We start from the raw sequence: 15,858 nt of genomic DNA, 5'->3' as shown, positions 1-15,858 counted from the left end.
AGGATTGTAAATGACCGAGGTAAAAAGAGATTCTGAGGAAAGTACAATTGAAAATGGTGGCGTGATATACTGAAACAGACAACAGATGCCTTCCAACAGAAGCGCAAGAATATTCTGGCAAGGAAGCAAGGCAGAGCCAAATGCGGTAACAGCTACAGAGTTCCACAAGCAAAACAGGAACTTTACAATGGAGGCGTTTTAGAGGATACTGAAAGAACGCAAGGCATGCTCCACTTATCTGGTATGCAAAATACCAGCGCATGAGATAAGAACTTGATTATAGCTGAGTAGACAAATCAAGGACAGACTAGATTCCAGAATAATGATATGGGAGTTTTGAGAAGCAAGGCTATTCATATCTAGATAACCGTATCAGTAGTGTCACGTAAGGCTGCAATTGACTTTAATTCTGATATAGATGCGGCTATACTGAGACCATAGGTCAGAAAGGCATTCAGGTAAAGAAAAGTATGTGCAGCAGTGGGCCAGGGAAAAAAAAAAAAAGGAATATAAGGAATAAAAGGAATATAAAAGGAAGATAAGGTATAGGATCACAGAAAAAGTCAGGTCAGAAGGGACTTGAGGAGGTTGTTCTCAAAAGGTGGAGAGAGACTTTTTACTGGGACGCATAACAATAGGACAAAGGGTGATGGGTGAGGGTAGATTTACATTACATACCATGAACAAACTCTTCACTGTGATGGTGGTGAAACACTGGAACAGGCTGCCTAGTGAAGTTGTGGATGCCTCCCCTCTGGAAGCATTCAAGGCCAGGCTAGGTGGGGCTTTGGGCAACCTGGTCTAGCAAAGGGTGGCCTTACCCATAGCAAGGGTAGGTGAGGGGGTGGAACCAGATTGCCTTTAAGGTCACTTCCAACTTAAACCATCCTAAGATTCCTATCCAACCTCCCACTCAAGGCCAGTTTAGGTATGAGATCAGAACAGGTATCTCAGGATATTATCCAACCTGGTCTTGAAAGTCTCCAAGGATGAAGACTGCATGACTTTCCTGGCTCCTCCATTTAGGCGCACACTTCTCCTAACAGTGAATAAAGTTGTTGTTCTATCAAATCTGAACCCCTCGTTCCACCTTACACCCAGTGCTCCTTGTCCTCCCAAAGTGTACCGCCATGCCCGATTCCATTTTCTTGATAATCACCATGAAAATACTGAAAGGCCACTAGTAGCTTCTTTCCCCTCCTATGCACCATCTTTTCTTCAGGCTGAGAAGGCCCTGTTCCCCTTCCCTCAGCCTCTTTTCACATCATGAATGCTCCAATCCTCTCAGCATCTTGGCTGCTCTACATTGAGCTTACTTTAGTCCATCAAGGTCTTGTATTTGCAGAGGCCCAGAACTAGACACAGTAGTACAGGTGCAGTCTAATGAGTCCCGAGTAAAGATGACAGTCGCTTCCCTCAACACCTGGTTGTGCTCCTCACAATTCAGCCAAAGACACTGTAAGCCCTTTTTCTGCCAGAGCACAGCAACAGCTCACGTTAGGCCTGCTGTCTGCCAGGAGCCTCAGGCCCTTTTCTGCAGAGCTGCTTCCCAGTCAGTCAGTTCCAGCCAGTATCACTCCGTGAGTTTGTTCCTCTTTCTTTTTTTCCTCCTTCCCAGACACATTTGCCCTTGCTGAATGTCTGGATGCTCCTGCCGGCCCGCTCCTGCAGACTGCCTAGGGCTAGTTAAAAGCCTTCTGCCCCAAAGCACGTCAATTAGCACTCCATATTCCTGAACCCCCTCCTTTCTTCTTGGTCAGCCTACAAACTCCCCAGGCAGCTTTCAGCAAGCTGCTCTTAAGTATCCAAGCGCACCTCTGCTGCCCTTGCAGGCCCCGATTATTTCTGACCAGTCGGCCGTGCCCAGCCCGGCCGGGCGCACTCACGAGCTGCAGCTGATGACGGTGGGGTTACCCGACAAGCACAGGTGCTTCCTTAGCACTAACGGCACCTCGCTATCTGAGGGACTGCGGCTATAGGTCACTACTCTGCCTCAGGGTTAGGCAGAAACCGTGGGCGGCGTATCGCGCCACTTGCAGCTACTGCGAGCTGAGATCAGGCAAGGAGACTGGAGCTTGTGCCAAGCCTTACCTAGCGAGACTACAGGGTGGCGTGGCGATGGTGAGCCGCAAGTCCAGTAATGAGGGGATGGAGGAGTTCGCGAGCAGCGCTCCAGAGGCGGGTCTGGGCTCTGCGCTGCGTGTCCCGCATAAAACAGGGATCTGCGCGCCCGGGACCGTCCTGGGCAACCTGCCAGGCAGGGTGGGAGTGTCGTGGGCGAGCCATTGGAAACGGAGCCGAAGCAGCAGCTGATGTGGGTGCGGGTAGCAGCTGAATCGGGATCAGATTACGGCTGCGCTGGGAAGCTCCGCAGCTCCGCCCTGCGGTGGCGCACGCGGGAACGATGCGCGCTGGTGTCCCGCGGGGAGAAGCGCAACTGCCTCTCTGGGCGCAGGCCAGAACATCACAGTTGGGAGCTCTGCAGAGAGCTCAGGCCAGCCCCAGAGGACAAGCTCTCATTTGCATCTGGGGCTACATTGGATGCCTGGGAGGCCAGGCAGGTGGAAGGTGGTTGTGCCCTGGTCGGGGGGGGGGGGGGGGTGTCAAGTGGCTGTCTACATGCTACTGGGTGAAGGGAGCTGGGCTTTGTTCCTGTGACAGCAAAGATGGCTGTGGGTACTGGGCAGAACACGCATTTGCTGAGCAGTGGGAATTTGAGTCACATGCCAAATGGTTCAGTAGCTTGAATGACAAATGTTCACTATGTGAGAAACAGGCTAAAGTAAGATCTATTTTACATCATAAGAAGCATTTCCACAGCTGTGGTATTTTACCTTTGTCCTGTGGGGCATTTTCTGGTTAGTCTTCAGAGTGGGATTTACTGGCCAGAGGAAAAGGGTTTTGACCACAGGATGAATATTAGCAGTTGTCACAAATGCTCTTCATCTTTCTCAGGAGGTTCTGCTTTCCTTAAGGAAAGGTTGGTTGGCGATAATAAGTGTCACTGGCTCTGGTTGTTTGCTTGTGGAGCTGAGAAAACAAACAAAAAACGGGAATTGGCCCCGATGCAGATGAATTAGTGCTTATGGGGTTGAAGGTGAGTTCAGAGGAAGTGCGTTGTACCGTGCATCTTCCTATTCTGCTGCACTTCCAAATGAAGGGCAAATTTTTAAAGCTGCAGGCAAAAATTCCTCCGTTTCTCAACTGTTTCTCTGTTTATATGTTCTTTGCTGCTTCTTACTTAAAAGGGGGTTCAGAGTATTCCCTTTACAACTAAGAATTTGTTGCTGAGGTTGTCTTACTTGGGCGTTATAGTTTATTACTTTATTTTGTGGGGTCACTAATTTTCAGGATTTAAAATGTAACATCATCCATAATCTTTTAATCCCCAACAACCATTTTGGTTCCAAGTTTTCCTGCTTGTAACTTAAATTCAGGACTGACAACTTACAAAGAAGGTAATGTCTAAATCCCAAGGTAATCAACTCTAAGTCCTGAACCCTAAACACTAGGTGCTCTGAATAAGCTGTGGGTTTGATATGGTGCAGCCACCTCACCCTACATCAAACTGCTAACATGAGTCAGCTGAGAGCTGTGAAAGTTATACATGTGTGTGCATGTGGGGGTATTCTAGATGTAGGGCAAAAGTACAAACATATTTCCAGACCCTTGCGGAGGAGGCCTGCCTGACTCCAGACTCTGCAACGCAGATTACTTTTGAAACGAGACTTTGTATATTGTGGATTGGCTGCACTCCTGGGAGCAGTTTGATGACCCCTATACCTGTAGTCCCGTATATATACAGGCACACACCTAACTAATTGTAAGTATAGTCACTGCTTTACTAGTGGTGTTTTTATAGTAACTGATCTGCTCAGCTTACTAACAGTAATTAGTAATAAAGGAATTTTAAGAAACAAAACCTCTGCATCCTTGTGTCTTAAGGAATCGTGCAAGGCTACCATCGTGATCCTTACTTGACTGCAAGCTGAGTAATTTTTATAGGTTGTGACATTATTAGGTGTCCTGGTTTCGGTCAGGATGGAGTTAACTTCTTTTGTAGCAGCGGATGGAATGCTGTGTTTGAGAGTTAAAATGAAAGCAGTGCTGATAACACCCTGATGTTGTTAGTTGTGGTCAAGCAGTCAAGGACTTTTTCAGTTCCTCATATTTCTCTATTAGTGAGAAAGGAGGGATGAAGCCAGGACAGGTGACCCAAATGGGCCAAAGAGAGTATTCCATGCCAATTACGTCATGCTCAGCATAAAGGGAGGCTGATGGGAGGAGGAGCAGGGGTGGCTCCAGGACACACGGTTCTTGGGGGACGGTCGGGTTCTGGGACGGCTCTGGGTGGCACGGCCTGAGCTGTGGGTTCAATGAGAAACTGCATCGTGTATCAACAGTTTCATATATTTTTTGCTCTAAAGTCCTGTTAGCATTGTTATATTGTATCTTTCTGTTATCTTAGTAAACTATCCTTACCCCAACCCACGGGCTTTTGGTTTCTTGGTTTTGGGGTAGTTATTTGCCCCTTCCCTTGCCTCGCCCCTCCCCTTCTCCCCCTCCTCTTTTCCTTTAAAGAGCAGGCAGCTGCGTGGATCTCCGCTCTCAGCTGGGGTGAAACCACGACATTAGGAGAATCTCATTTCCCTACCTATTGTATCAATTAGTGTTTATTATATGAAATGGTATGCAGTTTATTGCAAATATGAAATTGCATTAGCTTTTTAAAGAGGTACATAGTTTACATTGTATACTGCTTAGTCACAGTGAAGTCAACATGACTAAAAGACCCCAGCTCACCGCAAGGAGGAGGACAGCCCCCACTTTGAAAATAAGGATCTTTGTTTCTCAGAATCTTGAAACCATCCTCGAAGAAGAAAGTGTACCACTGGATTACAGAGATCACGCCAGTATCCCAGCCCCTCTGTTATCCCTGTGAAACTCTTCCCTTATCTGGCATCAGAGATAAGTAACTGTAGTAAGTGAAACTTCAGGGTTGTCTAGATTGGTTCACTGTCTGTATCTTTATTTTTTTTTAATGTCTGTTCTTTACATGTTTGCTTTTAAAATCTTCTTTCTATGCCTGCATTTTCATTTGTTGTCTTTATTGTTAATGTTTTTCCCTTTGCTTTCTTAATCCTTTTCTTTTTGAAATTTCCTTTCAAGGTCTACTACCCTTATCCCATTCACTGTCTTTATTTTTCAGTTGTTTCTGGTCTTTCCTGGGTGCCATTGCTTTTTAAATTTCCTTTCAATATCTACTTTTATCAAGCTCTCATCCCTATTTTTTAATTATTTCTTTTCTGCTGTGTACCCTGTTTGTTGTTTAAATTTACCTTATATGACTCCAGTTTTGTTCCTATATTCTTTAAAAAATCCATTCTGAATCCTGTCAATTCTGAAATGTTCTTTCTATATCTACTTTTATCTTGTTAACTGGCCTGATTTTTCAGGTTTTTACTCATAATTCTTTTCATTTTGAAATTTAGTTTCTAGGTGTAGTTTTATTTAATTTTCTGTCCCTATTTTCATTTTTTCCCTGTATCCTGTTGCTTTTTTTTTTTCATTCCATGTCTAGAAGGTTGGCATAAATAGATAGATGGTTTCTATACAAAATTTTGTGCCCAGAGACAGACCTTTGACTTCATTAACTGTGAAATGAATATTAAAGCTCACACCCCTAAATATGCTAAATGAGAAAAAAGAAGTCCATGCTAAACGTCTATCACTATAATACTCGACTCTCCACCCAAATGGGGGGGCGGAGGTTGTTTGTGAGGTCTTCCAACATCTAATTGGATTCTTCTTCTGCATCCAGGTATCTTCATACTTTGCTGACTTGCGTTTTTTGCCAAAGGCTGCAGCCTCCTCCTGGCTTGTGTTCCTTGTGCACCTGCCCTTGCTAGTAGAACGCAGAGAACTGAAGAGTTCCAGGCTTGGAAAAACACTGCCAAGATACTAGTATGCTCTCAAAATTCTTTCCCCTAGTAAAAGGTTCAAAACAGCTGTTAGAGCGACAGCTAGGAGAAATTCCTCTGTCACAGCTGAAAGGCTTTGGCAAATCTAGTTCCTTGTGCTAAGTGAAGCTAAGCAATCAGCACAAATCAGGCTTTATCGTAACCCTAAGGAATTAATTCTCAGCCCAGGAACATCTTTCAGTGCTGGCACCCTTTGTTTGGAAACTCTTGCTGGACACTTACCACTTTTAAAAGGCGTATGCTGTAGACCCTGAAAATGATGTAAGGCACCGTTAGGACTGTCCCCTTGGCTAGGAAAGCCCTAATGTGAAAGGAGCACCTTATGGGCTGCCTGAGAGGCTGCGAGACATAAACAGGTTTCTCTCCTCTGGGGCATATCTAGTCCTGTTAAGGGCATTGGTCAGAGAGGGTCAAAGTTAGTTGATTACTTGCAGTTAACTATTTACTTTGTAACCAGAGATATTCTTTAGAAGGGATTCTGGAGAGATCTATTTCTATTCAGCCTCATCTAGAACGTAGTTCCGGTAGAAGCCAGGTGGTACATGTGGGTGCAATAGACACAGAGTATAACCACGTAGTATTTTGGCTTTTTCTTTGTTTTTGTAGGAAGCTAAAAGCCCACAATCTTTAATGATAATATTTTTACTGTGTGTCACTAGCTATTTTTCTCCAAAGTGTTGTACAATGTTTATCTTCTATCAATAGCACAGAAAAAATCAAATGCCTTACATACCAGGTTATGTCTTCACTTCCACAGCCACAATAAGAAATGACAATGATTTTTTTTTTTAAAAAAAACAGCTTTCTCCAATTGGCACTTTGCATTCCACAAACTTACCTAAGGGCTGCCTTTAATCCTTCTGCAGGCAGGATCCTCCCCTTTCCCAGGGGACTGTGGGAAAGGTGGTGGGTGAGGCCAGGGGTAGATAATCCACCGGTCTTGCGTTAAGAAGCTCATTTTCCTGCTGGCTTTCTCTAGTATAAGTGCTCTGGCTTTCATTCAGCTGATGAAGCTTAGTAGTCAGCTTGGCTTTTTAGGAAGATTCAGCTGAGGTAAGAGCTTAAGGAGCACTCAATGTTAAGCAGCGTGTATGTAATAGAAAGTATACTCATACATAGGGTTATGGCTGGGGTTTTTTATTTTTTTTTGCGTTGTATTTTTAGGGGGTTGTAAGATGACCCTATACAGTTATTTATTGGTCTTTGATTCTAAACATGTGGCGTTTTACTGATATTCCTGACTCTAGTGAAGATAGAACCTCACCTTTTATTCACCAGCTTTTCTCTATAATGTGTAAGTTGTGAGCATCACTTCTCCTAACAGGTCTGATGAGATTGTCTAGCCGAGGTCAGAGTGAGTCTTTTGTCTGCCTCTAGAGCTTTAGCCTTTCCCAATAAAGTAACAGGGATCAAATAGATCGTGTTCTCTCAGTTCTGGGAGAGCTCATGGCTTTCCTAATGGTTGCCAGGGCACTGTGGTGTCTTCTAGCTTGTTTGGAGGTGGTACTGCTTAGCTTCCTGGACGGGGAAGCTGTGCTGTGTAGCCCCCCCCAAGCTTGCGACCCAAAAAGAACCCCAAAGGGGAATGGGGTCCGTGTCCCCCCCCCCCCAGCCTTGACCTTAGGGGACCCTTCCCTTGTCCTTTGTCCCCCTACCTAGTCCTTTAGGGCCCCTCCCTTGACTTTTAGGGACCCCTCTTGTACAGGGTCTCTGAGTTCAGGGTCTCTGAGGTGGTTTTTGGGGTGGGTCTTAAGGGGCTTTTTGGCAGGGGGTTGGCTCTTTTTGGGGGACTATGGGGTCTTTACAGGGTCTCTTTTTGGTGGGGTCTAGGGCTTTTGGGGGCTTCTCTAAGGGGGGTTTTGGGGTTCTTTGAGGGGATCTTTATGGGGTCTCATTTTGGGGTGGATGTGGGGGGCTTGGGGGGGCCTTTAAGGAGTCTCAGTTTTATGGGGGGGTTTAGGGTTCTTTATGGGGTCTCTTTGGGGGGTCTGGGTTTTTGGGGGGTCTCTTTGTGGGCTTTGGGGAGTTGGGGGGCCCTAAGGGGCTTTTTAGGGGATCCTTGGGGGGCTCTTTGGGGGGGGGTGTCTCTGAGGGGTTCTGGGGGGGTCTCTCTAGGGTCTATTTTTGGGGTGTTGGGGGTTCCTTCGGGGGTCTTCTAGGGGGTCAGGGGCCATGGTGGGGTTCGAGGGCTCTCAGAGGGGTCGCAGTAGGGTTGGGAGGGGGGTTGAATTCGCTGGAGGAGATGGGGGGTTGTTAATGAGCGCAGGTCAGCGGCAGACGGGTAATTAGTGGGGCAGGGGGAGCCGAAAAGGGCCGAGCAGAGGCGGAGAGATACGAGCAGAGGCGGAGAGATACGAGCAGAGGCGGAGAGATACGAGCACTGGCGGAAAGGCCCGAGCGGGGATTCGAACACGGGGGTCCTCGGTGCTGCCGCCTTGCGGACACGCAGCGGTACTGCGCCCGGGTGGCGCAGCGCACGGAAGCCGCCGCGTTCTGCTGCCTCCGTGCACACTCGCCGCGTTCCTGCGCGGGTGCGCGCAGAGCCCGCTGCGTGCGGACTGCGGCCGGGCGGCGCAGCGCGAGCGGCAGGGCGCTTTAACGAGGGACGCCGCCATTGCGGGGCGGCCGCTCCCTCCCGGTGAGGGGGGGGTTCCGCCGCCCGTCGCGGGGTCGGCCGGGGCACTGTCAGGTCCGGGGAACCCCCGAAGGCGATGGGACTCCCTCGGGGGGGCAGATTTTGGGAGGGGGCGCGCGGGGGGGGGGGGGGTCACTGTCATGTGCGGGGATTCGAAGACGGGGTGAGGTCGCCCATCCGGGCGCTGACCGAGCTGGTCCCTGCTTAGCTTCCCGAACGGGGCAGCTGTGCTGTGTAGCCCCCCCCAAGCTCGCGCCCCCAAACGGGGGCCCGGAAGCCCCCCGGCGGCCATTTTTCCGTCGGAGCCGCACGGAGAAGGGCGCCGCCATGCCCGTAAGCCCCTCGGTCGCCATTTAACCGCCGGAGCCGTACGGAGATGGGCGCCGCCATGCCCGGAAGTCCTCCGGCGGCCATTTTTCCGCCGTAGCCGCACTGGAACGTATCCCGGCATGCCCCGCTCCCTTGCGGGGGAGTATATCCCGGCATGCCCCGCTCCTTTCCGGGGCAGTATATCCCGGCATGCCCCGCTCCTTTCCGGGCAGTATAACCGCGGAGCTGCCACGAGGAGCCTGCCCGTGCTTTCCGGGGCGATGAGGGGGCCCGTCGGGATGCCGGCGCTCCCTCCCGGTGAGGCTCCGGTTCCGCCGCCCGTCGCGGGGTCGGCCGGGGCCGGGCGGTCGGCGGGTCGCGGCGCGAGTGGTCGCGGCGGGCCGGGGGTCGGTGCGGGGCGCGCGGGCGGCGAGGCGCCGCGCCTTCCACCCCCCCCCAGCCGCGGCCGGCCTTCTGCCGGCGCCGGTCCGTGCCGGGACGTGTCTCCGCGGCGTCCGGCGGGGTGTCTGGGCCGGGAGGGGGGGCTCCGCGCCGCGCGGGCAGTGCGCGGAGGGGGTCGCGGCGGGGGCTTGGGGGTGCGGCCGGGCCAGAGCTCCCGTTCCCCGAGCAGCCGGCACGGGAGACACGGGGCACCGAAGGGGCCGGCGGGGCGGGGCGCGACTGGACTCTTCCGGTCAGTCTGAGCGTGTCCGGGCCGCGGGGCTGGCAGGTTTGGGGGGATTTGGGGCTTTGCGTGGGTCTGTGTCTCTCTCTAGTTGCGGCTTGTGGGTTTTCTGTCTCGCGGGGCTCTTTTGGCAGAGGAGGGCTTAGGGCTTCTCTTGTGGCTGCTGTGGCGTTCAGTGGTTATCGGGGGTTCTTGTGGTGTCTGGGGTTTCCGGGTTTGCTGGTTTCTTGGGCTCGGTGGTTATTTTGCTCTGGTCTTTTGTTGGTTTTCTGGTTTGGGTTTCTTTTGTGGTTTTAATTGGGTTTTTGGGGGTTCCGTGGCTCGCAGGGTTTCTATAATTTTTTATGGTAAATGAAAATGGAGCACAGGTTCTGCTCTGCCTTTTGTTTCCTTGTCAGCCTTTGTTGCCCTTGTGAAATGTCCAAGCCCATTGGAGACATTACTGTTTGGCTTGCTATTTGAGCTTTCTTCTTGGATACCTTGTACCCATTAAGTCCCCAAAAGTTTAAGAGTTGGGTGGTTACCCATCCAGAACCTGTTGTCCTTCTTGTGAGTCTTGGTCCTTCCCAGCCCTCCACTGACCCCTGCCCTTTCTTACTACTCCTCTGATTTTTTTTTTTTTTCCCCTTGCCTGTACTTCTCTATTCTACTGTCCTGCTCCCTTTTCTTCTCTCCCTTTCTCTTTCTTCATCTCCCTCTCCCTTTTCTTTTTCTCTCTGTGCTTTTTTCCTGCTTTCTCTTCCTCCTTTTTTCGTCTTCCGTCTCTGTCCTGCAGGCCACTGCAGTTACTTTCCTTTTCCATCTCTTTGTCGTGATCTGCACCTGTCTTGTTTTCTCCAACAATTTCTCTAGCCTGTTGTCTGGTGTTCTTTTTTTTTTTCTTCATTCTATATCTCACTGTCCCAGGCAGCAAGCTGGCCCTTGAATATGCTTTATTCTCCATAAATGCAGGTGCTGTTGGCAGCAGTTCATGAAACGAGGGGCATCTCCAGCAGATCCTGTAGAAGACAGAGTTGCTGCCTGAGGAGAGCACGCCTCAAAGTGTGCATCGTCAGATTTGCGCTCGCTAGAGAGTATGGGACGAAGCTGGCATTGGCGTCCTGTCCAGCCAGTGTCAGGTGACACCCACTTTGCTGCGCACTGGTTACAGGAGGATCTAGAGTAATACAGATGTACTTCTCAGCGAAGGCAGCGAAGCAACACTTTCCTTTCAAACGGTGAGGCTGGTAAGGAAAGCGCAGTTTGTCTCTGACTGTCTCTATTCCCTTTGTCTCAGGGAGGCTGAATGAAAATGATGACTTCTTGACTGTGTTATCACACTGGGTGAGTAGGTGTGACATGCTGGAGCTGGATACTGAAGTTGAGTACGTGGTGGAATCGATGGATCTGTGTTTTCTGCATGGAGAAGGTAACCTGTCATTCGTTTATTTTTCTTAAAATGAAGCAAAGGACTAGGGAAGGTGGGTTCTTCTTCACAGCGCAGATTTTGATGACATTGTTGGAGTAGAAATCCATCCAAGGGTGGTCCTAAAGTTGGCAACATCAGTAGCATAACAAGAGAGTCTCATGGTTCCGCTGTAAAGTGGAAGTACAGAAAGCTGTTCAGCTCGCAGAGTGCAGGCCTGTGTGACCTGGGAATCTACTGATGGACTCTGCCTTATGAGGTGAGATATTTTCGATCGAGCAGGGGGAGTCATCGTGACTTAACAATGTGGTAGCTACACTTGTGATGGGCTCCTGCAGTTTTATCAGCTCTCGGACCCCGGAAGGCCTTCATCCTCCCTCCGTCTCTAGGATGAAAAGGCAAAACATGCCATATTGTGAGGATGATTGAGTACAATTTTCTGCCGCTCCATAAATAACTTTGATACTTAGTATATGTTAGGAGTGCTTGTGGGAGCTTCAGCCTCTTCTCGAAGCAGTCCCGTCTGTCTAAAGCGCGTGCTTTTAAAAACATCTGTGTGTTACATACATTAGGAACTAAAACTGCAGCTTGATTTTCCTCCTCTAGGGCTGATTTTTCATAATTGCTTCACCCCGGTAACAGAAACGGATAGGCCCTGTTTCGTCAGGGTCAGTCCTGACCTCGTTTAAATGCTGCTGCAAAGCTTCAGTGTTTCAGTTTGCAAGCTGTAAAAATACTTTGTTAAAGATAAGAGTGCTTCTTGGAACTTAAGTGGTAGAACCGCCTTCTCAATGGTAGCTTTTGCTGGCTTGCTTTTGTGCAATGTACATCTTTGCCATTGTGATTTAGCGTGCCTGATTGGTTTAGCATACAGACATTGGCACCCGCTGAGTTGATAAACAGGTCTTTCTCACTGTGCCATTTTTCCACTTCCTTTAATTGTATCTTTTTCAGTCTGTAACCACAGTTAATGTCTTTTTTTTTTAAAAAAAGCACACTACAGCAGCTTGCTTTGTTCATGTGTTCAAAAGATGTTTGTGGTTGCTTTTCCCCCAGTTGTTGCTTGGTTTTTTTTCCTCTTTAAATGCTTTCTGAAAGGTAGAACTGCATTTCCTTGTAGGGTGCACTTAGACTTTTCCCATGTTATCGGAGTTGTAAGAACATGTCAGTTTCAACACAGAAAAAAGGTCCAGCTTTTGCCACGAGGCTTTTGCCATTAGGGTTTAGCCTAATGTTGCCGAGGAAGCTTTCTTTCTGCTTCCCTCTAAGCCTTACTGTAAAAAAGAAAAAAAGCTGTCATGGGAAAGCCGGTTAAATCGGGCTCGGACCCCAGATTGTCACCGGTTTAATGCAATGAAAGTGTCCTGACTGGACTGAAGCACCCTAAAACACTTTGCGTGCTGCAGCATAAGAATGCAGATGGCTTATCACGCAGTAACTTGGGGATCAGCACCGTTTGCTGCCACTGGCAGAGGCTTTTTTCTTATTCCTTCTGACTGACACGGCCATAGGAGGTGCCTGTTTTGTGGCAGTAGTGCAGCAGCACCATCTCTCGACCCTGCTGCCTCAGACATTGCTTAGCCTCACTGCATTTTGTTTCCTGGTTTTGCTCGGCAGGACAAGTCCTGTTTGGCTGTAATTGCAGGGTTAGAGTGTAATATGAGGAAAGGAGGGTGTTGGCTTAGGAATTTCTGTTCCGCTTGCCACAGTTTTGCCACCAGTATTGCAGTTGGCGAGGTGGCTGTCGGGCGTGGGAATCGCGGGGGTGAGTCTCAGTGTGGGGACAGGTTTGTTGCTGACGCTTCAGCTGTTGGGGTTTTTGAGTTGCTGATGTGTGTTTTCTCATTCTACAGAACCACCTTCATGTTGCGTTCCAGGGAGTGTACTGTGGATGTACAGGAAAGATCTTTCCTGGTGAGACTGTCTATAACCACCGAAGATGTTCGCCAGCTCTGCGCTGAGAAGTTCGAGGTGGACAAGCCGGCAGAGTGCAGCCCGTTTCTTGTTGTCGACGACACCTGGCAGCAGCTGACGGAGCATACCTGCCCTCGGGAAATGAAGGCTGAGTTGCACAGCTGTCCCCAACCCCAGGTCTTCCACTTTGTCTACAAATGTGTTAACAGAGATCTGTGTGGTGCCATTTGTCACAATGATGACTCCACGTTTTAAAAGCAGCAGCTCGTCGTTGGATTTCTGTTCCTCTTGTTAACGGCTGAAAACATCTTTGTTGGCTGGCATTCCTTAGGAGCCGAGACTGGTCTTAAACCAGGATTGCCCAGTAAAAATCCCTTAGCCACATCAGGCATAGCTTAGAAAACCCCATGTAAATCGTGCCCAGGGCCGGTTATGCAGACTATTCCACCAGCGTGTTTGAGCGAACAGCCACAAGACTCTGCTGCAGCATATCATATCGTGGCCCTCGGCAGGTTGTCTGCTGTGGTGTGCAAATGTCTTATTTTTTTTGCACCTGGCCTCTAGCCACATGTCATTTTGATTTATATATGTGTATGCTAGACAAGCATTGCAGTAAACTGGCTGGTGTTAGCTTGGGTTCGACTTGTCCCATTCAGGGCATCAGTTAACTCAGAATTACCTGGATGATTGATTGCATTCTTTCCTGGTTTTTTTTTTTTGTTTGTTTGTTTGTTTTTAATTACAGAAAATTGTGGGGGTTTATTATAGACATCTTGCAGCAGTTGCAGGTAGACTGTCAGGGTCGTCTTCTAAAAATATTTTTTCAGCTGTAAAGAATTCTGTAATTATGCATGTGATTTTAACATTCAATATACAAGAATAAGTCTCTTTCGGGTTTTGGCGTATTGCATTTAAGGTCTCTATGGTTTCTCCTCTTTTCCTGTTACAGGTGAGTTCTTGGGAGCTTGTGGTACCTGTAAGAAGGTCGTAGTATTGGCGCTGGTGATTTCATTGCCTTTATCTGAACTGGATGTACTGTTACCTGGGTTAGTGTTTCTATCCATTGGTTTAGACAGCCTTGTGGGTAGGAAGAGGAAGTTGAAAGAAAAGGATGTAGAGAAGGGGCAGAGAAAGAACGCAGAGAACCGAGTTTAGGATTAAAATGTGTTAGTCTGTCTGCTGGTGCAGGCTCCTCTCAGAAAATGAGCCAAGGAGGTTGGTAAGGTGTTTGTAGTTTTACTGATTTTTTTTTTTTTTTTTTTCCTGGTTTTTGTGGCTATAGGGGTTGGGTGGGTTGGTTTTTTTACAGGGTCTGGGATTTGTGGGGTTAGCGTGGGCTTGTGAGGTTTTTCTGTTGGTTTGTTTTTTTTAACTGGGGTTCTAAGGGGGGGTTTTGGTTCTCTGCCTTTTGAAGGCTTTGGGGTTCTGTGGGTTGCGGGTTTGGGGGAGGGCTAGGGGCTTCTGTGGTGTTTTGAGTTCCCGCAGCTTTTCTTGTGGGGTCTGGGGTTTGTGTGTGTCTTTAATGGGGGTTTGTGGCTTCTTTGGTTTTTGGGCTTTGGGGGGGTTTCTAGTTTGTGGGAATTCTTTGGGTATTTTGGTTTGGTTTTTCTTAGGCTGAGAGGCTTTAGGAGGAAAGCCTGTTCTGAGCGTGGTGTTCTCCTTGTAACAGAAGCAGGGTCTCACTGTGGCATGCCAGCTGTCGTGGCTAACAAGGGAGCTTTTTTGTTTTGTGTTGTTATCAATATTACAAGAGTTCCACTTTGTAAAATGCTTTTGTGATGAGTTCAGGCTACGTCTTGCATCCATTGAAAGCAGTATTTACTGGGGCCGAGTCTTCCTGTTTGGAGCTGAGGAAGGAAGTATGGATTGAATAACAATGTATTGGTTTTTGACCTGCAGATGGTGGAAGAAAGTGAGGAAAGACTAACAGAAGAGCAGATTGAGTCACTTCTCCAGGCAGTCTACCAGTCTTCTTCCAGGGGATCCAGAAGAACAGCCAAGAGACTTGGCAATGTTGGCTGAAGACGAAGGTGACCAAACCTTGGAGGCATCTCAGCCCAAAGCTGGCAACGGTTTCGACAGAGGAGAACCGGCTAACAATTTTCTGGGTTATACTTGGCAGCAGTTTACTGTTGTATTGGACATTGTTGTAAAATGCCTTAGAATTTTTATTATTCAGAGGTGATGAGGGAACCAGTTGTTTCCAAGAAAGCGTGGCCAAGGCCACTGTTGTTGTGGCATCTTTCCATCGATGGGGCTGGCAGCAGCTGAGTCAGGGCGGTTGGCTCTTTTTGGGGGACTATGGGGTCTTTACAGGGTCTCTTTTTGGTGGGGTCTAGGGCTTTTGGGGGGGGTTCTCTAAGGGGGGGTGTGGGGTTCTTTGAGGGGATCTTTATGGGGTCTCATTTTGGGGGGGATGTGAGGGGCTTGGGGGCGTCTTTAAGGAGTCTCAGGTTTTTTGGGGGGTGGTTAGGGTTCTTTATGGGGTCTGTTTGGGGGGTCTGGGTTTTTTGGGGGGTCGCTTTGGGGAGTTGGGGGGCCCTAAGGGCCTTTTTAGGGGATCGTGGGGGGGCTCTTTGGGGGGGGGTGTGTCTCTGAGGGGTTCTGGGGGGGTCTCTCTAGGGTCTATTTTTGGGGTGTTGGGGGTTCCTTCGGGGGTCTTCTAGGGGGTCAGGGGCCATGGTGGGGTTCAAGGGCTCTCAGAGGGGTCGCAGTAGGGTTGGGAGGGGGGTTGAATTCGCTGGAGGAGATGGGGGGTTGTTAATGAGCGCAGGTCAGCGGCAGACGGGTAATTAGTGGGGCAGGGGGAGCCGAAAAGGGCCGAGCAGAGGCGGAGAGATACGAGCAGAGGCGGAGAGATACGAGCAGAGGCGGAGAGATACGAGCACTGGCGGAAAGGCCCGAGCGGGGATTCGAACACGGGGGTCCT

The 15,858-nt window shown here is 49.1% G+C and overlaps 1 long non-coding RNA gene across 1 annotated transcript; it reads left to right on the top strand.

The window, feature by feature from the left end:
- Positions 1-12,692: 12,692 nt before the first annotated feature.
- Positions 12,693-15,155, top strand: LOC311198249. Its single transcript, XR_014617693.1, has 3 exons — positions 12,693-13,106; positions 13,879-13,975; positions 14,829-15,155. It is a non-coding gene; the product is annotated as an uncharacterized lncRNA (long non-coding RNA).
- The last annotated feature ends 703 nt before the right edge of the window (positions 15,156-15,858 follow it).

This window comes from Gallinula chloropus (assembly GCF_964237585.1).
Source record: "Gallinula chloropus genome assembly, chromosome: 17".
NCBI classification, from domain to species: domain Eukaryota; kingdom Metazoa; phylum Chordata; class Aves; order Gruiformes; family Rallidae; genus Gallinula; species Gallinula chloropus.
This window is presented reverse-complemented; position numbering and strand designations above follow the sequence as displayed.